Here is a 23,937-nt window from a genome sequence, read left to right as displayed (position 1 = left end):
CTAGTGGTACTTGAGGGTGAGCCTTTCGAAGAGATAATCGCCCAGCCCAGCCTGGCGCCAGCCAGCCTGCGGTGGTTGGTCAGGTGGTCGCCCATGTTCTCGATGAGTTTCACCTGCTCATCTAGGACGCGGGCTCTCCTGGAAGTCACACAGGTGGGAGTCTGCGTGGGCAGAAGCCAGGGCAGGCAGGTCCAAAATGGCCTAGCTCAGGTTCTTCTCCATGAGCATGGCAGCTTCCACAGTGTCCTGGGTTTTACCTCACTCATCTTGGGGCGCCTTCTGCATGTCTGGAAGAGGGTGCAGCCACTGCGCTGGTTTTGCATTTTCAAGAGACACTGGGAGCCTTCCCGCTCCTCGTTGGCTGATTTGCGGAAAACGTGGCCCACGCCCTCCAGAGCCACATCCTTGCGGTGGAAATAGAAGCCCTGAGAGAGGTAGGTGTAGGAGGTCCGCAGATGCAGGTTGACCAGGCGGTGGACAATGGCCTCCACCTCAGTGGAATCATTCTGACCAATTTGGGAGCTCACAGTTGGTTCGTAATAAGGAGTTAGGCTCAAAAAAGGGTGTTGGTGGGTCCCGAGGCCAAGGATCCTGAACTGCTGATTCTGAGGGTTGCGACTGGAAGAAACGTTGGAGGGTAGTCGGAGGGTGGAGCGAGGGGCGTCCCTGGGTCTGTGGCCTCCAAACGCCGTTGCAGCAAGAGAGATCCGTGAGACCACGGAGCGTACTGCTTGTTTGCCTATTTTTTGATTGTTTGGAGTTACTTATGTTCTACATACTAATTCTTTGTTGGCTATATGTGTGGTAAATACCTTCTCCCATTCCTTGTCTTGTCTTGCCATTTTTTTCAATAGTATGTTCTCGTGGACAGACGTTTCTAATTGTAATGTAGTTTTCACAAAGTTTTCATGTTTCCCTGAGTTTCACAGAACATTGCTGATCAGATGAGGGCCACCAGATGTGACCAGCCTACCTGTATTGGCAAAATTCTGCAACCCACATCCCCTCGACAGAGCATGTGCAGAAGGCAGCTTGCAGTTGGCTGGTCAGGAACCCTATGTCAGCATTTCCCATTAGAGTAAATGGACTCCCGAGAGGAAGTCTGAGGCTCTATTTGCTGCAGATCCTTCCTACCTGGGAGCATGGAGGGGGCTTGGCCGCACTGGGGGCACCTCCCAGGCTTTTCTAGCCCAACTGTATCTCAGACTCAGCTGAACGCAAGCCTATAAAGGGAACGTGTTTCTTTTTGTTTGTTTTTTAATTAGTACTGAGCCTGGCTTGGAAAGTGTATTGAACAGGGTGAGTCCCTGAAACATAGCCAGCTACGTTCAATGTGACCAACTGGCAACCAAGAGCCATGCTGGGTTGGAGCAGAGAACAGAGGCAGTGTGCGGCCGGGGCCTCGCGCTGCCACAGGAAGCAGATAAATCTTAAGCACGACTACACAGCAGGCTGAGGAGGGCCAGCCCAGGACCAGCCTGGCGCCTGCACGCTGCCCAGGCCCGCACATCCATCTCTCCATTGGGGACGGCAGCCTGTAGCACAGACGCACTGTGAGGCCTGACTCCCCAGAACAAAGGTCAGGAGCTCTTATAACATGTGCATTTTAGGCTGGTTATTACTTGCACATGATATTTTAAAAATTCAAGCAGTATAACGAAAAGTACACAAAAGCCCTGCTTCTTTCTTGCCCTTGTCATCTGGGTTCCCACCTCTCCTTCCCCCCTGATATTTTCTTTATGCAAGTAAATATGAATGTATATTGTTATACCTCTCTGTTTTTACCCCAAAATAGCATATACAGACAGATTAGGCGTGGTGTCCTGACCACTGGACCGCCAGGGAATTCCCTCCTTATCATATCGTTTGCAAATTTTCTTACAGAAGTCTGTGGTCACCCACCAGCCCAAGACAGATGTAAGTCAGGTATAAAAGGGTGATTTTTTTTTTCTTTTTAAATACTTCAGAATCAGAAAAAAAATTTGTGTGATGTGTTTATTAAAGAAAATTTAGAAAATAGAGAAAAGCACAAAGAAGAAAATAAAATGTAAGAGTAATTCTACTAGCAGAAATATTCCAGTGATCACCATTATGGTGTTCAGGATACAATACTTTATAATGGGTATATTACATGTCCCAATAAAACACATATACAATTAATATATATATATATATATATATATATATATTTTTTTTTTTTTTTGCGGTGTGCGGGCCTCTCACTACTGTGACCTCTCCCGTTGTGGAGCACACGCTCCGGATGCACAGCCTCAGTGGCCATGGCTCACAGGCCCAGCCGCTCCACGGCATGTGGGATCTTCCCAGACCGGGGCACGAACCCGTGTCCCCTGCATTGGCAGGCAGACCCTCAACCACTGCGCCACCAGGGAAGCCCTAACATATATTTTAAACTGTAAAATGGAAAAACATTAATCAATGCTTGTTTATTTACCATAAAATCACAAACGTTCGATATTTCCAATTCATTGGTGACAGTAATGTGATGTGTTGATGTATGCATTAGCTTGCTCTCTATATATGTATATTGAAATTTTTTTCTATGTGTATATATATTCTCTATACGTGTTATTTTTAAAAGGAGTCTTAAGTAGAGGCACATATTGATTTTTTGCCTAGTGTAAAGAATTGCATCACCTCTCTACTCAGTTCAAGGCGTCTCAACACGTATTTATTCTCTACTTTAATTATAGTAGTAATTCCTTACATTTGTATACAGTACCACAGTTTGCAAAAGTCTTCTTTGCTCTTTTGAACAGCCCGTTGAGTGAGGTAGTACTATTCTTATTGGCTGGATAAGGAAGCTGAGGATCACAGAGGTTAAGTGTCTTGTCTAAGGCCATCTAGCTACTTGGGTAGAAGACTTGTAGGTTTGGATTCTAAGTCTAGTTCTCATTCCACCAGACCATGGAGGGGACAGAAGAAAGAAGAAACACCCTATGTTCTCAGACCTGTTTAGGTTTGCAATGTAGCTGATAAGACGAGTCACAAAACCATTAGACACCCAGAGAAGAAAACACCTGGCCTAACAGAGGCAAATATGATCACCCTCATCAGGCCCTTTGCATCATCCTTCATTTAGCCAGTTTCCATCACTTCTCCCTGTTGCCTTACTTGGTCTTCTTCTGGCCTCTGTGGTACCCACCTAGACCTCAAAGGCCTTCGAAGAAAAGCTCCTGATGAGAAATTGGAAAGAACTTTAGCTGATTTCTGGTCCTGGGAATTCCAGACTGTAGGCCAGGCAGAAGATGTGCACTCCTCCAGCAATGGAAAATTTTCATTGACAAGTGAGAATTACACCTTAAATATTGTGTTTCTCCTGTAGCTTAAAAATGTTTGTCATGCATTCGTTCGATTGTTCAGTCATTTACTCGATCATGTTTGAATTCAACAAGCATCACTGAGGACCCAGGATGTCCTTGGTGTCCTAGGGCACCCTGCTAGTCCTAGAAATGAAACATGAGTTAGACCCTTAAGGAGTTCCATTTCCACATGACTCTTTTAGTTACTTGGGCAACAGACTTGAGTGCAGCATTATTCTCTTTTTCATACCATAGTCACCCCTGTGAAGATAAGGGCTCTGTTCCAGGACCAAGATTGAAGGTGGTAGAGTCCAACATGTGCAAGACAACCCACATAGGGTGCAAAAAGAAAATATTTTGATGTATCCTTGTAACATTTCTTTTATTGGGAATATGTTTTCCATGATGTACAATATGTTAGTGTTACATGCAGTAGTGCACATATATACTTTCTGAATCCATAACTACACATATGTCATGTGCTCAATAGTGTTTTATCGATGGGGGGGGCAATCAAGAATTTGGGTTTCCCTGCTCTACAGCCACAGCTACACTGCCTCTCCTTTCTCAGCAGTATATAAAACTCCGCTGAAAGGCTCATTTGGGGAGCTTTCCAAAGTCACTGGGTTCAGATTTGGCCTGATGGCTGAGGAGAGACTTATACAAAGTTTCTAGAGCAGTAAAGTTTGAGTGAGGTCCTACAGTCTGTGCCAGATCTTCTCTCTTACACAGAGGAAGGATAGATTTCTTCTTAGCTCAGTAATCCCTTCCTTCCTGCCAGGATCTTGAATTTTAAGAGTGTACTTTTTCCCCTCATACTCGGAGAACTCGTTTTATGTTTATTTGATGTTGGAGCTCTTCTGCAGAGTGAGTCTTCACCTATTTTCTCAAGTAAGCACCGTGCTTTATCACCCCCCTTCCCTCCTGCCCCTGATCTGGAGTTGGAAGGGAATCGGTTGGGGCCCGAGTTCCCCTCTCTTCTATTGCCAGACATTTACATTTGGCAAAGGATGCCAAGCAAGCATCATCTATCATTATCATTCTATCTCTGGAATGGAATTCTAGAGCATTCTACCAACTTCACCAACGAGTTCTGCTCATTTATCCAGTGTCTGGGCATCGAACACTCTTTGCCTACTTTCTTGCCCAGGAATCCTTTCTGCTGTACCGTAGTGGATTTCTGGGCTGAGGATTATTTTCACTTTCATCTAAGTGTTCTATTTTCTTCTTTCTCCACTCCACCTCCGCTCTCGCTTCAGTGATATCGTGGAAATCATTACAGCTTCTGAAAAATATAGGTTGTTTCACTAAAAGAATTACTAGTCTATGATATTTCAAAAAGTACTTAGGTGGGGAATGTGGATTGTGATTATTTGAATTGCAAAAAGGTCTTAAAAGATTCTTTTTTATTTTCTTGACATATGATCAGTTTGATAAAAATTTCAATTTTGATCAACTGTTCCAGAGACCCATCTGTTGTGCAATGTGAATTTTACTTGAAGTATCCCTTTCTTCCAGTTCAGGCCTTTGCTAAAGTCCTTGCATGGAGTGTCTGTGTTTTGAGATGAAATTTGGAAAAATTGCTCATCCACGTTAGAGGTAAGCCAGATGATCCCTGCAAACAGCCCCATCTGGTTTCAGACAAGAATTCTGAGCTTATCAACTCCCAGGGCCACATGGGGGCAAAGGCAGTCTGGCAGAGTCATTTTGAGTAAGCCATTCTGTGGGATCTTTTCTTCCAAAGCAAATGAGGGATTCCTGTCCTTGATGCTAAAGTGTAATGACACGTTCATGACACCTATAATTAGATAGGGAAGGCTCACTGCCTATAGTGTAAAATGGCACAAACACAAGAGAAGTTTTATTTTATTTGGCTATGCCGCGTGGCTTGTGGGATCTTAGTTCCCCGACCAGGGATTGAACTTGTGCCCCCTGCAGTGGAGGCGTCAAGTCCTAACCACTGGACCGCCAGGGAATTCCCAAGAAGTGTATTTCTTGCTCTGATGAGAGCACTGGGTAATGAAAAGGTTGACAGGATGACTCTCCTATAGGCAGTCATTCAGGGACCCAGACGGGCGACGCTCTAGCATCTTCATCCCATGGCTTCCAGAATTGCCCTAGCAGGCGTCTCCGTACCAGCCATCCAGGAGGCAGATAAAAACACGGAGCAATGTGCCTGGCCAAGTGTGGACACGGCACACCTCACTTGTCACATTCCATCATCTAAGACACGGTCACATGGCCATACCTAACTGCAAGCCAGGATGGGAAATGAGGGCTAGTTGGGCATTGAAGAAGAAAAGAATGTGGGTGCCCATCTCTGCCACCACATCCTTACGCTTTGGCTCATGGAAACATTTATTCCAAAGTCCCCCTTTATTAACCAGTGAGAATCAATTGTGTATTCAAAAGTAGCTCAGGGATCCCTTTCCTAGGCAGGCCAGGTACCTTATCTCTTTTTTTTTTTTCTTTTTTTGCGGTACGCGGACCTCTCACTGTTGTGGCCTCTCCCGTTGCGGAGCACAGGCTCCGGGCGCGCAGGCCCAGCGGCCATGGGTCACGGGCCCAGCCGCTCCGCGGCATGTGGGATCTTCCCGGACCGGGGCACGAACCCGCGTCCCCTGCATCGGCAGGCAGACTCTCAACCACTGCGCCACCAGGAAAGCCCACCTTATCATTTTATAGAGGATGACAAACCCATTCTAAACGGCACACAGTGGATTTGAGTGTCTCACCAAAGGATTTCAGGTGATCAGCAAATCTCTACGGGAACAAGCAGGGGTGACCTCTCCGGAACTGTACACACGAGTGTGGCATATCTACCTTCTCACTGGAGGCTATGATCCAGTGTTCCCAAGTGTCTGAAAAGCTGATATACACGGCCTTTTCACTTGATCAGGGGAAATTCTGGTCTTATCTTTGCAAATAAAAATAATTCTGCTGAAATTGCCTACTCGTTATCTGGAAAGACAGCAGGAATTCCTTATCAAGACAGGCCCTGGCAACTGGCCTCAAACCTGGGCAATGGAAATAGATGGTCTGGGCAAATGCCAGAGACTTTCATCTTTTGGAGAAACTAATACATAGGGCATCAGCTGAGTTTCCATTTCAGTGCAACTTAAGCCTGAGTGATAAAGGCAGCCTGTTCTGTGAACCTTATATTACATAACCCTCATGTGATTCAGGGCTGCTATTTATAGTTTTCCATTGTGTGGAAATGGAGCGGGTTACAGGGATGCAGCTTCCTTCTTCTCCAGCGTCCCAGAAGGAGATCAAAATGACTCTGCATTTATGACCTAGCCTAGGGCTTTCAAAACTGCTCTTGCTTTATTGTCAACAAAATTTTGGCTCCTACCTTACCCTGAAGTTTGTTCGTTCGTTCGTTCCTTCCTTCCTTCTTTCATTCATCATCTATTCCTTCATTCATTTAACAAATATTTAGTGAGTGCCTACTAGGCACCAGGGATGCAAAGTTGAATAAAACACACATGGAGTGGAGGAAGGGGTTGAAAACACTGATTCCTAGATCCCATCCCAGACCAATGAAAACAAAGTATCTGTGGGTGAGTTCTGGTGGGTGTGTTTTAAAATCTCTCCGAGAGAGTCCAATGTGCAGCTTGGACTGAGAGCCACTAGAATTTGTAGACATTGAAGCCAGAGGAATGTATAAGGTTTAATATATCATAGAGGACCACTAGAAAGAGAACCAAATAAAGAAGGCATTAAAGAACAGTGCAGGGCTTCCCTGGTGGCACAGTGGTTAAATCTGCCCGCCAATGCAGGGGACACTTGTTCGAGGCCTGGTCCGGGAAGATCCCACGTGCCGTGGAGCAACTAAGCCCGTGTGCCACAACTACTGAGCCTGTGCTCTAGAGCCTGTGAGCCACAACTACTGAGCCCACGTGCCACAACTACTGAAGCTTGTGCGCCTAGAGACCATGCTCCACAAGAGAAGCCACCACACTGAGAAGCCCATGCACTGCAACGAAGACCCAACACAGCCAAAAATAAATTTTAAAAAAACCCCAAAAAACAACAGTGCAGAAAGAATTGAAAGTTGCTTGATACAGATAAAGAGAAATAACTTTGGCGTCCGATCCATCTGTGGTGGAACCTCAGCCTTTCTGCCTTTTAGCTTGTGTAATGCTGTGCAAGCATTTAACCCTCTGAGCCTCAGCTTCCGCGTTTTTATTTATTTATTTTTTAATTTTAATATTTTATTTTTGCCTGCGTTGTGTCCCCGCTGCTGCGCGCAGGCTTTCTCTAGTTGCGGCGAGCAGGACCTACTCTTCGTTGCGGTGCGCGGGCTTCTTATTGCGGTGGGCGGGCTTCTTATTGCGGTGGCTTCTCTTGTTGTGGAGCACGGGCTCTAGGCGCATGGGCTTCAGTAGTTGTGGCACGCGCGCTCAGTCGTTGTGGCTCGTGGGCTCTAGAGCACAGGCTCAGTAGTTGTGGCTCATGGACTTAGTTGCTCCGCAGCATGTGGGATCTTCCCGGACCAGGGCTTGAACCCGTGTCCCCTGCATTGGCAGGCGGATTCTTAACCACTGCACCACCAGGGAAGTCCAGCTTCTGTGTTTTCAAAGTGAGGATAATAATGATCTTCACATCATAGGATTGCCATGAGCATCTAATCAAAATGCCTGGCGTGCAACAAATCTGTTATTTTTGTTATTATTTGGAATTCAGGAGGAAAGATCAAGCTTAAAATGTTGGGTAGTTAAAGGTGTGAGCATGGATCCCGAGAGATTCTGTCTTGCTGCCAAAACTGGGTGAAGGCCACAATATATCTGTGAGTATCTGAGACCTCAGCGCCATATGGTGCATCTTCCTTGGGGAAAAATAAATCATTATTTTTATCTTAAAACGAGTGTAAATATGTTGTTGACGAGAATGTATCAATGTATCAGATTTGTATCAATTAATTAAGAAAAAAGTGTCCACGTGGTTTGAAAAGATCCCCCCATTCTGGGGAGGACACAGTAGTTGGAGTGCTTGGGCCTCCCCGAGGGTACTGTTCACGCCTCTGCTATTAGTCTCCCCTGACCTTCGGGTGGAGAGCATAGCCCTGACCCTCACGAAGGTCTCACCATGTTGAGTGAGTCTGAGACATTCAGAGGTCATTCTTTCTGGCTATTTAACTAAACACTGTTAGCACTTCTTCAAGCGAGAGATTATGTAAACATCAGCAGATATGTATATTCAGTGCGTTCCTTTTTTGATTTGTAACACAAGATGATAGCACAGTCTATGCACTTTTAAGTCCTGGATTTTACCTTAACAATATCTCATGGAGATGATCTATATCCACACATAAAGAATGTCATCCTTTTCTTCTTTTATAGCTGCGTGGTAGCCTTTTAGGTGGGTGTATTATAACTTACTTAACCAATATTTGGTTGATGTTTTCAGCTTTTTGGTGTTTAAACATTGCTGCAATGAATGACCGTGTACCTAAGTCATTTTGCATACGGGAGCATCTTTTGTTCTATAAATTCCTGGGAGTGGAATGGCTGTGTCAAAGGATATGGGCATTCACAGACTGCCCTTCACAGGGGCTGTTCTAATTTCCACTTCTACCAGCAGTGTAGGAGCAGGCCTCTTTCCTCACAACCTCACCAGCACAGTCTCCTACCAAAGTCTCAGGTCTGCCAACGGGCCGGGTGCAAAACGACGCTCCCTGATAGTTGTAAAGTACGTCTCTCCAATTGTGAGTGACGTTGAACCCCTTTTCAGATATTTTAAGAACCTTCTGTCTTTTCTGTGCTGGGAAGAGTTGGTTCATATCATTTGCCTATTTTAAAATTTATTTATGTATTTACTTATATTGACGTATAGTTGATTTATAATGTTGTGTTAGTTTCTGGTGTACAGCAAATTGATCCACTTATACATATGTGTGTATATATATATGTGTAAATATATATATATTTATACATATATATATATATATACACATTCTTTTTCAGATTCTTTTCCATTATATGTTATTACAAGATATTGAATATACAGTAGTAGGTCCTTGTTGTTTATCTATTTTGTATATAGTAGTGTGTATCTGTTAATCCCAAGGTCCTAATTTATCCCTCCCCACTTTCCCCTTTGGTAACTTTAAGTTTGTTTTCTATGTCTGTGAGTCGATTTCTGTTTTATAGATCAGTTCATTTGTATCATTATTTTAGATTTCACATATAAGTGATATATTTGTCTTTCTCTTTCTGACTTACATCACTTAGTATGATAATCTCTAGGTCCATCCATGTTGCTGCAAATCATTTGCCTAGTTTCTAATTGGGCCATTGGTTTGTTCCTTGTTGATTTTTAGGAATTCTTTATATATTTAGAAAAATTAGCATGGTGTCTATTACAAATATTTTTTCCTTCCAGTTTTGTCATTTGTCTTTGATTTTTTTCTGCGGAATGTTGTGACTTCTGTGTTTCGTGTGTGTCATAAATGCAAAGATATTCTGCCCTCTGAGATTATTAAATAATTCTCCCATGGTTTCTTATGTCACTTGTCATATGCTATTCTTTTTTACATTTAAATTTTTGTACCACTCGGAATTTTTCCTGGTGAAGTTGTGAGGTATGGGATCCAACTTTATTTTAGATAGCCATCTAGTTGTCCTAAAGCCTTTAATTGAAAAACGTATCTTTTCTCCATGGATTTGAGATACTGTTCTTTAAGCTATATTAAATTTACCACATACTAAACTTCCACATGCTCTTAGGTCTATTTATGGACTTTTTATTCTCTTTCATTGATCTCTTGGTCTATTCATGTATCAGCACTATACATTTTTAATCACTATAGCTTTATAATATGCTTTGATTTCTGGTTTGGAAAAAATCTGGTAATTATTCTTTTTCAGAATTTTCTCGACTACTCTTGCCTGTTTATTTTTCCAACTAAACTTTAGAATTAACTTATTTAATGTGAAAAGTTAATATTTTATTGGCTTTGTATAACACATTGGTTAACGAAGAGGGGACTGTTGGCTGTATGTGTTACCTTTACAGTCAGGGGTCCTGCCCCTTGGTTCATGTGATCCAAAGGATGTTAGACTCTCAAAAGTATCACCACTGAAATATCACACTCCTCTCCCTAGGGGGTCGAGTGAGTGATGGGGAAGAGAGGCAACCAGAAGGATTTACCACTCTTTTTTGGGGGGAGTGGAGAAGAAAACCTCTTCTCCTATGGAAACATGAGGAGCATGTGGATAAAGGTGTTCACCGTAACAGTGGAATTTGAGGCACCTGCCAGGGGCTCTTCTCAGGACATATTTCAATGGCTTCTAAAGGAATTTGCTTTTATGATTCTGGAGATCTGAGACACTAAAGGTGTGTGTAAAGTATTTCATCTGCTGAAAAGGGCGGTGAGAGCCAGGTGTAGTGTATAGAGGAGGGGCTTTAGAGCCCACTGAGACTGAATTCAAATCCCAGTCCAACCAGTTGTGTGATTTGGGGCACTTAATTTCTCCAACTCTCACTTTTCTCACTTTTATAGATACCTTGGAGAATTGTCAATCTTAGTACTAATATATGTCAAGATTCTATTTAAGCACCTGGTATACATCAGTACTGAAAAAAGAGATGCACATTTTGCACCAAAGACAAACTTGAACTGTTTCACAGTTTCTCTGGAGGCCTTGGCAAACCTCTCCTGCAGAGAGTGGCCCCCTACACCAGAGACCCCGTATCCTCAGCTCCACAGGGAAGGCACCTGAGAGACAGGACAGACCTTTAGGTTTCTGGAATGCCAAGTATTTTAGCTCTCCCTGAGTGACTTTGATCTTGGTCTGTGATTCACTCCGGTTCCCTCATCTCAGTGCATTGCTATGCGTCTCACTTTGCAGGAATTTTTTTCATGTTTCTGTGTCATCCTGAAATGGAGATATTTTACATATAAACAAACAGAACATTGATCCTTAAAAAAAAAGTGCCAAGTATTTTTCCTGGTTATGATTTTAATATGTGTTCAGTCAAGAAAACATAGATAATCGAGGACAGCATAAGAAAGTAAATATTAGTTACAATACTATGAAACAGAAAATGTTTGTTAGTATATATGTTTTTTCTGGGCTTGTTTCTGCATCTATGCCCTCCTCCACATGGACCTTGACATTGACATTTACATCCACACTTGTGTAGACTTCTACACCCATGCTGATCTTCACATTGATATGTATATAGGACCTCAACTGATATATAACTTGGTGTTTTGCTCTTTTAACATTACATCATATCTTCTACGTTTTACAAAATTTCTGGTAAACATAATTTTTAAAATTTCTGCATAATATTTGCTACATTTTTCTTTTAAAAGTCAAGAATTATGCAAGCAGATTTTTATCTCCATTGACACTAGTTAGGGAGAGGAAGTAAAAATTGGAGGGTTATTATTTATACGTTTTCATCTAAATACTAAACAAGTGAAGTAAACAAACCGCCTGTTAGTTTCTGAAAGCTGAGAATTAGAATAAAGAATGAGAGCTTATTTAGAATCACTCTTTCCTGTCCCCTTTTAGGGAAAAGATTTGGGTATTTTTCAGAGTTATCACTGAGTAACTTGTGCAACATTGTTTTCATGAGGGCGTCCAACAAAAAGCCGAAAGTAAGAGTTATGTCCTCCTTTCCCCTTCCAGAACACAGCATGTTTATCCTTCCTATGGGGGTAAAGTTCAGTACTTTCCGTAGAGCAAAACAACCTGGAAATCTAGGGTGATTTGAGCCAACTGGTAAATAAAAAGCAAATAAAATAAATCAAGAAATACTTGTGGGAGAATGAACAGATCACTTCTGTCATCCCACCATGACCACTGTTTGCTGTGTCTCTGGCAGCTGACCACAAGATGTCACTATGGCATCTTTAATCCTAATAATCATGTAGCTGGCTGGGGGTGGGGAAAGCACAAGGAAAGAAAATCTTACAGTTTTATGCAAAACGGAACAGTTTCCCCACCTACCTCTGGCAGGCAGCCAGGCTAATAAAATAAAAAAAAATTTTTTTTTTAACCAACACTATGAATTGAAAAGGCTTTCAAGAAACATCTGCACAGTGAAACTGTTAACTCCAAAGAAGTCCAACATCATATTTATACTGTATAAATTAAAATGGAAAATAAAACCCCATTTGGGCCAATGTGCAAAGTCTCCAAAGCAAGAGAAAAATACTTCTGAAGTCAATCCATTTTCAAAACGACGGCATTAAATATGGAGGATGTAATAGCAGAAAACAACTGAAATCTTGCCCAGTGAAGCTTTAAACAACCAGTTTCCCAAAACAAATATTGTTTTAATTAACCAAATTTCCCTCCACGGACTCAAATTTTAGGGGAAAGAAACAAATCATTCTTTAAAAAATGCAAGCTCCTCTCATGTTACTTGGGTGAAATGATTTTCAGAAATGGCTAGCACAGTCTGCAGCGTCCCTTCCACAGGAGACATCTACAGGTCAGGGGAGGAGAGCCACTGTTCTGCATCATGATTCTGAAGAACTGAAAGTTCCCAAGTCATCAAAAAAAAAAAAAAATCGTATTTCTTTATGTACATAGAAGGTGAGAAAGTGCTTTTACAAAGCAGCTGTACACAGGATGGATCCTTGTTCCAAAAGATGGAACAGCCATCTTTTGGGTGATCTGCCCAGCTCCCCACCTGGATGTGGGCATCCATACTGCACCCTTCCCCCAACACGGTCATGGTGTGACTGTGGCATGCGCTGTGACTCACCCAGTGTTCTCACCAGTGGCTAGCAGCCTGACCAATATCCCTTTTTCAGGAATTTGGGATTAAGTCAGTTGAGTCTCACTCCTCATGACTGGACAGTGACACATAAACTCTGGAACTGCTGGTAACTATATTTTCCATCTTGCCAGCCAAGAAGCAAAAACATAGGTCTCCTGAGAGACTGAAGGATGAAGGGGGCACTTAGGACAGAGAGGGAGCCTTGGTAGCATCCAGGTGTCCAGTCCCAACTTGTCCTTGAGTCCCAGAGTCCACTCTTTGGCTGTGGGAGAAAGCCCTGCATCCTCATAGTAAATAATCATTTTGTTCAACCAGACCACTCTTACGACTTTCCAGGATAATCTGGAACTCAAGTCATTGTAATTTTTTCTACTTGCACCCTAACCTTCTCCTGCTCCCCAGTTGTCCTCTGTGCCCCCTCAGCCCCATCATTTATCCAGACATTTAGGTTATGGGATATTTTAGTCATTTGAACCAGCTCTTATGGCTTGTCGAGGGACAGTGAGAGTAACCTAGAAAGGCCTCAGGGAATGCTTTGAAAGATGACTTTTGGTCTCCATTATTTTTGGGTGAATTGGATCTATAAATTAGGATTCTACAATAGCACTTCCCAAAATTTGTTCCTTAGAACATTAATCCTGAAAATGTTAAGAAAACAAATAAAGTATTCCATAGTAAAATAAGTTTGGGGGAAAAAATGCAAAATATATCTCTCTTTTGGAGACTTAGAGGTCATGTTAATATATTAAAGGCTCTGACAAGTCCTGCAGCAAAGAAAGGGATCAAAATTTGTTTAGCCTAGGATTTTCCAAATTTATGTGACAGTAGATTTCTTTGGGGGGGGGAGTTAATCCTTATTGGCAACATTTTAAATGTTACTTAAAATGTCTGTTTAACTCTGCTTTACAGCCAAACTTGAGTCTGAGATGGGCTGACCTTGGGAATTTTGATAGGAAAGTCCCTGGAAAATTCCACTCCCTCACCTCCTACTTCACAACCCTTTATTAGTCAGGCAGTTAGTCAGAAAGCTAGACATCCAGTGCTGTGGGAGAGACTGCCTTATGGCCTCTCTCGAAGCCCCTGCAATTCCCAGAATCCTGCCTTTATGCCTTAATTTTATGCCTTTTCCAAAATATACACAAAGAAAAGCGCATAAATCACAAGTGTATAGTGATGAATTTTTCCAAACTGTTTCACGCACTACTGTAACCAGCACTAGGTCAACAAATGACATTACAGGCTCCCAGCTCTTTTAGTCACTTTACCACACACGGGTAACCACTATCCAACTTTATGCCTTTTCTTTCCACATAAATGGCTACATCCTGGAGGATAAGGCGTGATCCTTGACCTCCTTGTATCCCTGTGGTGTCTAGAATAGGACTTAGTAAAGAATAGATAGTTGGGCTCATCTATAAAGCAAAACCCATAAATGCACAAGTGCCCATCAGACTCCTGTACAGGGTAGTGGAGGGGCCCTGGAGTCAGACTGCCTGGATTCAAACCTGTGTCTACGAGACTCCTACCTGTCTGACCATGGGCAGTCACTTAATCTTTAGGAACCTCAATTTCCTGATATGCAAAGAGACTCGCTTGGATTATCTGAGTGGGCCGTGAACACCATCACAAGTATTCTTATGAGAAAGGCAGAGAGAGATTTGAAGGTGGCCTTGAAGACTGGAGTGATACAGCCACAAGCTCAGAATTGCCAGCAGCCACCAGAAACTGCAAGAAGCAAAGAACCGATTCTCCCCTACAGGCCCTGGAGGGAGTGTGGCCTTTCCTAACACCTTGATTCTGGCTCGGTGAAACTGATTTCAGATTTCTCCCTCCAAAAATGTAAAAGAATAATTTTCCGTTGTTTTAAGCCACCAGGTTTGTGGCGATTTGTTAGGTCAGTCATGGGAATCCAATACACGTATCAGGCGATCGGTGTTGAGGAGAGAGCAAGAAAGAAAAAGCAGCCTTCATGGAGCTTATATTGTAGAGTGGAAGACAGACGATGAACAGATACATGGATGCACAGTCTAATGCCAGAGAGTGTTGCTGGCTACACGGTAAAAATAAAGCAGGTGGTGGAAGCCCATAGAGCTTGGGAGCAGGTTAGAAAGGAAGTTGGGCGGGGTGTGCAGGGCTTGCAGGCCCTGAGTGATAAAGGGATATGGGCTTTGTATTTTCTTCTAAGTATGGCTTTGGGGATTCTCCGTGTGTGCCAGTGGGTCCCTCTTCAAGTTTTCCTGGGACGGCCTCAGGACTGGGGTCAGTTGACTGATGTGCCTGTCCTGGGTTAGCCCTATAATTTGCTGTGCTCTCGGGAGATTTCGTTAATCTCTCTAGATTTAAACGTCCTTAGCCCAGGGTGGAGTAGCTTGCGGTACGCGTGCCTCTCACTGTTGTGGCCGCTCCCGTTGCGGAGCACAGGCTCCGGACGCGCAGGCTCAGCGGCCATGGCTCACGGGCCCAGCCGCTCCGCGGCACGTGGGATCCTCCCGGATCGGGGAACGAACCCGTGTCCACTACATCGGCAGGCGGCCTCTCAACCACTGCGCCACCAGGGAAGCCCGGCTTTGGCTCTTAAAACAAGAAACCAATGCTCACGACCCTTGTCCGAACAAGGAAGCCACGGTCAAAACAATGGCTCCTCCGGCTGTGACGATCCTCCTCGGGGCCGCTAGAGGGAGGCGGGCGAGGCGACCTGTGCAGAATTGAATTGTTAAGAAAAGACGGAGGGCGTGTTGTTTTAAAAAAAAAAAAAAAACACAAACACAAAACCTTCCCTCACTCCAGGATCTGCTTCTAATTATCCGCAGGGCTAGACTCCTAACCACACACGTTTTCAGCCAATCCTAGATGCCCCAAGCTCCTTTTTTACCCTCAAAGCAGTCAAGCCACAAGCGGTGCACTTCCAGACCAGAGGAGTGGAACGAAGATTCACGGATCCGGCGTCCCACCCCCTGGCCCTGCGGTCCAGAGCCTCCTGGAACTGAGAGCCGCTGAGGTTAAGCTTCCCTGCCGGCTGTCCTAATTCCTGATGGCCAAAGCTAAGATGGGACGCAAGCGCCTTTCTAAATTCTTCCAACAGTAATTCTCTAATTACTCTTTCCTCTTCATGTTGCCTTAGAGACTGGCAAAGGATCCTCTTTCCTGCCACATCAAAGTAGGAACAAAATAATTTGCAGGTGCATGTAATGAAAACCTCAATTTCTGGGGTTTAAAGGCCCTTTTAAGAAAAATGACAGGGGGAGGTAAATTTTGGAGGCACTTTAACACATATTGTTAAAGCAATGTAAGGATATAATAATAACCTTAAGAGACTTTTTGGTTTTGTTTTTTAAAAAAATTTTATTGAAGTATAATTGATTTGCAATGTTGTGTTAATTTCTGCTATACAGCAAAGTGACTCATACATATATTCATTTTCATTTTATTTTCCATATGGCTTATCACAGGGTATTGAATATATCGATAGTTCCCTGTGCTATACAGTAGGACCTTATTGTTTAGCCAACCTATATATAATAGTTTGCATCTGCTAATCCCAAACTCCCAATCCATTCCTCCCCCACCTCCCCTCCCCCTTGGCAGCCACAAGTCTGTTCTCTATGTCTGTAAGAGACTTTTCGTTTTCCTCCATTTAATCCTTCTTACATCTAAATCCAGAAGCTGAAAAAAGTGGAGTATCTAGAAAAGGATTCACTCGTGTATTTGTTGAGTAAACTTTCTCCCTTTTAACTCCTTATTTTGACAATTTCGGAATAAGAAAAATTACACTAATAATGCGAGGAATTTCTGAACTTCCTTTTCCCAAATTCCAAATATTATTTTACCATGTTTGCTCTTTTCTCTCCGACCCCCTCTCTCTCATATTGTTTTCTGAAACATCCGAGTCAATAACAGAAATGATACCTTTCCCCTATTCACAGTGTATTCCCTAAAAACAAGAACATTCTGACATAACCGCTGTACAATGATCCAGATCAAGAAATTAACAGTGACTATTATTTTCTAATCTACAGACTTTATTCAGATTTTTCCAATTGCCATTAATATTTTTTATATTTATTTTATTTATTATCATTTATTTATGGCTGCATTGGGTCTTTGTTGCTGCGTGCAGGCTTTCTCTAGTTGTGGCGAGCGTGAGCTGCTCTTCATTGGGGTGTGAGGGCTTCTCATTGCGGTGGCTTCTCTTGTTGCAGAGCACGGGCTCTAGGCATGCAGGCTTCAGTAGCTGTGGCACGTGGGCTCAGTAGTTGTGGCTCGCGGGCTCTAGAGCGCAGGCTCAGTAGTTGTGGTGCACGGGCTTAGTCGCTCTGTGGCATGTGGGAATCTTCCTGGTCCAAGGCTCAAACCCATGTCCCCTGCATTGGCAGGCGGATTCTTAACCACTGTGCCACCAGGGAAGCCCAATATTATTTTATAGTAAAAAACCCCCAGATGATAGGTGGCATTCCATTGTCATATCTTTTTAGGCTAGTTTAAACTGAAACCATTTCTTGGTTTTGCTTTGTTTTTATTTGTATTTTTAAAAAAATGATATTGTCTAATTGCCTTCTTTTTTAGTATTTATTTTTATTTTCTTTATTTTTTGGCCACATCGGGTCTTAGTTGCAACACTCGGGATCTTCGCTGAGGCAAGTGGGATCTTTTGTTGTGGTGCGCTGGCTCTTCATTGTGGTGTGCAGGCTTCTCTCTCGTTGTGGCGCGCAGGTTCCAGAGCGCATGGGTTCTGTAGTTTTCAGCACACGGGCTCTCTCTTTGAGGCGTGCGAGCTCAGTAGTTGTGGCACGCAGGCTTAGTTGCCCCGCGGCATGGGGATCTTAGTTTCTTGACCAGGGATCGAACCCTTGTCCCCTGCATTGGAAGGCAAATTCTTTACCACTGGGCCACCAGGGAAGTCCCTGTTTGTATATATATTTTTAATTTTTTTTGAAATTTATTTACTTCTATTTATTTCTGGCTGTGTTGGGTCTTCGTTGCTGCACGCGGGCTTTCTCTAGTTGCAGCGAGTGGGGGCTACTGTTCGTTGCAGTGCGCCAGGCGGATTCTTAACCACTGCGCCGCCAGGGAAGCCCTGTATTTTTTTCATATATTGACATTTTTTAAAAGTACAAGTAAAATATTTGGTAGATGTCAGTGTTTGGGTTTATCTGAAGTTACTTTACGATGAGATTCAGGATGTGCATTTTTGTTAAGAATACCATAGAAAAGATGTTGTGTCTATCTCAGTACATTATATGGGAAGCACATGACGTTGATTTGTCCCATCACCAGTGATGTTGACTTTGATCGCTTTTTAAGATAATAGTAAAATATTATGAAAGCTATAAAATATATTAACACATATAATATGTAAGCAAAATATAATATACAAATAAAATATAATATGTAAGCAAAATAGAATAGAATAGAATAGAATAGAATAGGAAATGTGCTAGACTGGTGGTTCTTTAACTTCTGGTCTCATCTCAGAAATACTTTACACTCTTAAAAATGATTGAGGGTCTCAGAGCTTTGTTTATTTTAGTTATATTTATCAATACTTACTGTATTAGAAATTAAAACAGAAATTAAAAATTTTTAACTTATTAATTTATTTAAAAATAACAGGGCTTCCCTGGTGGCGCAGTGCTCAAGAATCCTCCTGCCAATGCAGGGGACACGGGTTTGAGCCCTGGTCTGGGAAGATCCCACATGCCGCGGAGCAACTAAGCCCGTGTGCCACACCTACCAAGCCTATACTCTAGAGCCTGCGAGCCACAACTACTGAAGCCCACATGCCTAGATCCTGTGCTCCGCAAAAAGAGAAGCCACCGCAATGAGAAGCCCGCGCACTGCAACGAAGAGTGGCCCCCGCTCTCCACAGCTAGAGAAAGCCCGCGCACAGTAACGAAGACCCAAAGCAGCCATAAATAAATAAACAAACTTATTAAAAAAACAAGAAACAATAACAATACTGAACTTGTTACATAGAAACATGAATAATATACGTTTTATGAAAAATAACTATATTTTCCCAAACAAAAGTGAATAGAATGTCATTGTTTTACATTTTTGCAAACCTCTTTAATTTTGGCTTAATAGAGAGCAGCTGAATCCTCATATCTGCTTGCAATATGGATTCAATCTATTGCAATATGTTTTTTGCTTAAAGTATATGAAGGAAAAGAAAGAAAACACGTACGCATTTGGGAAAGGGAGGGATATCTTGGTAGCGTTTTCAAATGATTGTGGATAATCTTTGATACTATACCAAAACTCAGTAAGTATAACTTCCTAAAAGTTAGTTGCAGCATAAAATTTGAAACCATATCAGTGAACACTTTGTTCTCTCTTACGTTAAAATCCACTGTTTCCTCCTGCACTTTGAGTGCGTGATTTTGTTAACATTATACACTGGTCATTTGGGAAATACTGGCTCCCTGAGCTATACACATCTTCCAAATGTTGCCACTTCTTTAGGTAACAACCAAAACACTTTTCACATTTGTTAATATCACCACCAACTTCTCCGGAAAATTGTTTAGATATTGAGAAGCTGTGAAATTCACAGTGGTAGATATACATCTTCCAAAATTTGAGTCTTCACTTGAAAGCTCAAATTTTTATTATTGTCAATAAATATTGTGAGTTGTTTTCTTTGAAGCGCAGGTTTACTTTGTTTATTTTGAGAAAATGTCCACTAAATTCCCAACTCTGAATAATCATGGTTTGTCTGTCAGTTGTTCTTTCAAGTAAAAACAGTGTTACATGAAAAAAGCCACTGGCTCAGCTCACAGCTCAAACAATGGCACAAATGCTTTTCTGGGACAACACTTGCACGTCGATGTGCTGCAGAAGTGCTTTATGTGTGTTCCCATTTATCACGCAGAATATTAAAAAGATGAGCATTCAAGGGTCAAGATTTAATAAAATTAATACATCTTAATGCTTAATCAAGGACTTTTTTTTTTTTTTTTTGCGGTACGCGGGCCTCTCACTGTTGTGGCCTCTCCCGTTGGCAGAGCACAGGCTCCGGACACGCAGGCTCAGCGGCCATGGCTCACGGGCCCAGCCGCTCCGTGGCACGTGAGATTTTCGCGGACCGGGGCACGAACCCGCGTCCCCTGCATCGGCAGGCGGACTCTCAACCACTGCGCCACCAGGGAAGCCCAATCAAGGACTTTTTAAGTGCAACTTTCTTTTTTTAAAAAAACCGAAAGTGCATGGCATTGACGATTACAATGACTACCAGTGCTGTATGGGGCTACTACCTTGATTCGTGGTAAGGTGCCAGTGGTTTTACACACCATTGCTTTTGTGATTTGTGCAAATGTCAGCCCATGAAAAAGGCAAACGACGGCTTCATAGTATTGTAAGAAACACTTTGAAATAAAAGTGTCTCAGGGACTCGCAGCATCTAGGGACCACACTTTGAGAAGATAATGAAACATAAACATCTATATAATATACATCTTCTGTCCTCCATGAACTTGACCTCTAGTTGGGCCAACAGAGCAGATGTCAAGAAGCAGGATGAGGGAAGCATCTATAGGTAGACATAAGTTATTGGTAGTATTTTAGTTCTTGTTTTTGGTCATGTGTGCATGGAGTTTGGCTATATTATAAATCTGTGCTGTCCAGTATGGTAGCCACTGGCCACATAAGACTATTGATCATCTGAAATGTGACTAGACCCAATCAATATATGCTCTAAATGTAAAATATTACCAGATTTTGAAGGCTTCATATGGAAAAAAATGAATGTAAATATCTCATTAATAATGTTTATATTATTTATTGACATAATAATCTTTTGGCTATATTGGGTTAAATAAAATATATTGTTAAAATTAATTCCATACGTTACTTTATACTTTTCAAAATGGGTCTACTAGAAAATTTAAAGCTACATATGAGTCTTCCATTATATTTCTACTGGGCAATATGGTTACAAATAAATACAGAGGTAAAATAAAACACTTAACTATAAAACAGGGCCAAGCGTAGGCCAGCAATGATAATGCATTACAAACCAAGGATTAGTTTTCAACCAATTCTGTGCCTACGAAGTCAAGGGCAAAAAAAGAACTTTATTTAAACAGTGTGGTAAAGATTATTTAAATCATTTGCTAAAGACTCAGGTTGCTGAAAGAGCACAGAGGAGGGGCAACTAACCCACTTTTGGGGAGAGCACAGGAAGATCTCTTCCCAGAGAAAGGGTTGTCTTGGTTGTAACTGAAAGAAAATTAGAAAATTTTCAGGCGAATTAGGTACAGGTAGGGAGGAAGGGAGAGGGTACTCCAGGGAGAAGGAACAGAATTTGCAAAGACTCAGAGCCTTTGTTCAGAGCACACTTGGAAAACTCCAAGAATTGATAGGGGCTATTGTAATACTGTTACATCACCACCTGCAGCTATTTACATAAAATTCTGTTTTCCCTGAGGCATGTGTATATAAAAGAGCAGATTTATTTTACTATCCTGAATTTTTTCTCAAGAGGATCATGGATTTTAAATTATATATTTTAAAACCTGGGTAACATCCCAGGCTCATACTAGGAGATACTTTGGAATTACTATTTAGTTTTATAGACACACATGGGGTTTTGCTTATCCACATCTTGCCAGAAATGTGGCCTTTCACATTCAGGATAGTAAAAACCTGACTCCATGACACTTACAGCTGCACATGGCTCTCAGCAAGAGGAAAAGTAAAACAATAAAGTCTGCAGAGACATAAAAATCATATTATGCAATGACATCACATAGATATTATGGTTGATGCCAAATCAAGCAGCGGATCCTGGTGTCAGGACCTGGAGAATTAGCTACCTTCCAGCCCAACTGCTACTCCATCAATTGCGAGAACAGGCCCAGGTGAATGGTGGAAACAGGATTTAAACTGCCTCCTATTTTGAAGTCTCCCCTCCTTCTCCTTAGATGAATATCATGTCTGAAGTCCTCAATCTTTCAAAAAACTGGAGACCAGGACATCTTCAATCTGAAAAAAGCATAGTCAAACCCTAAACCAACCACTGGAGCTCTCCAATTTACCTTCATAACTATCTCACTCAGGCAGCAGCCCACAAACATGATCCTAATTCTCCGTGCTCGCTTGTTTACGGTCCACAGGAGTGTAGATGCTTGGAGAGCTGGGGCCTCATCTGCCTTGTTTGCATATTGAGAATGATTATGTGTCCTCTTAACCCAGACGCTCTCTCTCCCCCAGGAGGCTAAAGAGGGCAAGGCTTAGCACCCGGCCTTCAGCAGTTAAGGCACTGACAACACTGGGAGAGCGGGAGCTGGGAACAAACGCCATTCCCCGTCTCTCCCAGCCCCTCCTGCCCTCCGTGTCACAGTCACTTCCACGGACACAGCGCCTCCTCTGTGCTAAGCTGTGCGTCACAAACACCATGTTTAGTTCTTACCATCACCCTACGAGATGGAGACATTGTCACCGTCTTCATTTTACAAATGAGGGAACTGAGCCCACTTGCTCAAGTCCATGCTGTTGGTAATAATCCACTTGGCTGGGATTTGAACCCTGCTCTGATTTCATCCCAGAGTCTGGCCTTCCTCTCCCATCCCCAGGTAATCTGGTCTCAGGTTCTGGAATGCCAGCAGCTGGAGGAGGAGAATCAGTGTCTTTGGGGGCACCTGGAAGAAAGCGACGTGAAGAGCAAGTGGAGTCAGGGGCCTTTAACACTTCCTGAGCACGTGTCATGGGCCTGCCCTACACCAGACATGTTACTGGTGCATCTCAATTACTGGTGGATATGATTTTTATGCAGAAAGAAATCTCAGCCTCGGAGAAGTCATAAATTTTGTAATTTTGTGCCAGGCTTTGGAGCTAGTGAGTGGTAGAGTCAGAGTTCAGACTCTCATGAATCTGAGGTTCATACTTCTTTAAAAAAAAAAAACTAACAATATATATATATATTTTTGAAAAGGCATTAAATCCATGTGGCTCAAAAAGTTGAAAGGACATTCCAAGAAATGCACTTAAGAAGTTTCTCCTATCTATGTCTGGCACCACACCCCCTCCTCCTGTAAGTATTTTTCTAATGCTGTTCTGTGCAAAGAAAAGCAAATACAAATAGGGGTTCTTATTTTCTCCCATTTCTTACACAAAACATAGCATATTATACACCTCCAAACTTTGCTCTTTTCACTTCATGGAATATAAAAGTAACTAACACTTATATGGTTCTTCTCTGCTATGTGCCACACCCAGTTCTAAGCATTTGATGCATATTAACTCCCTTAATACTCTCATCAACCCTATGAGAGAAGTGCTATTATTATCTCCATTTCATAGATGATTATATCAAGACACAGAGAGGTTAAGTGAGTTGCCCAAGATCACACAGATGGGAAGAGGTGGGGTCAGGCTTCTGACTTAGGTATTCTGGCTCCAGACTCTGTGCTCTTAACCTCTCTCCAAGCTGCCTTTCTCAGTATATATATATATATATGGTACACACATATATATGGTATTATACATCATGAATATATAATATAGATCACATATTATAAAAAATCTATTCACTTTCATATAATATGAATCATGTATCTTCTGTATATAGAATTAAATATATACTATATCAGTACATAGAGGGCTTTCAGACTTTTCTGTTTGTCTGTTTTTGGTTTTTTTTGGCTGTGCCATGCAGCTTGCGAGATCTGAGTTCCTCGACCAGGGACTGAGCCCAGGTCATGGCAGTGAAAGCGCCATAACCCAACCACTAGACCACCGGGGAACTCCCACTTTCTCACTTTTTAAACATCTATATAGTATTCCATTATGCTGATGTACTGTAATTATTTAACCATCCATCTTTTACTGATGGATATTTGGGTTGTTTCTAAATCTTTTGCTATAGTAATAATAA

At 42.3% G+C, this 23,937-nt stretch overlaps 1 pseudogene; it reads right to left on the bottom strand.

Annotated features, from left to right (window-relative positions):
• On the bottom strand, window positions 1–22,460 carry LOC136136055 (ferritin light chain pseudogene; annotated as a pseudogene).
• Window positions 22,461–23,937: the final 1,477 nt, after the last annotated feature.

The sequence above is a fragment of the Phocoena phocoena genome, chromosome 16 (assembly GCF_963924675.1).
Source record: "Phocoena phocoena chromosome 16, mPhoPho1.1, whole genome shotgun sequence".
In the NCBI taxonomy this organism is placed as follows: domain Eukaryota; kingdom Metazoa; phylum Chordata; class Mammalia; order Artiodactyla; family Phocoenidae; genus Phocoena; species Phocoena phocoena.
Note: the sequence above shows the minus strand (reverse complement) of the source record. Positions and strands in the feature narration are given on the sequence as shown.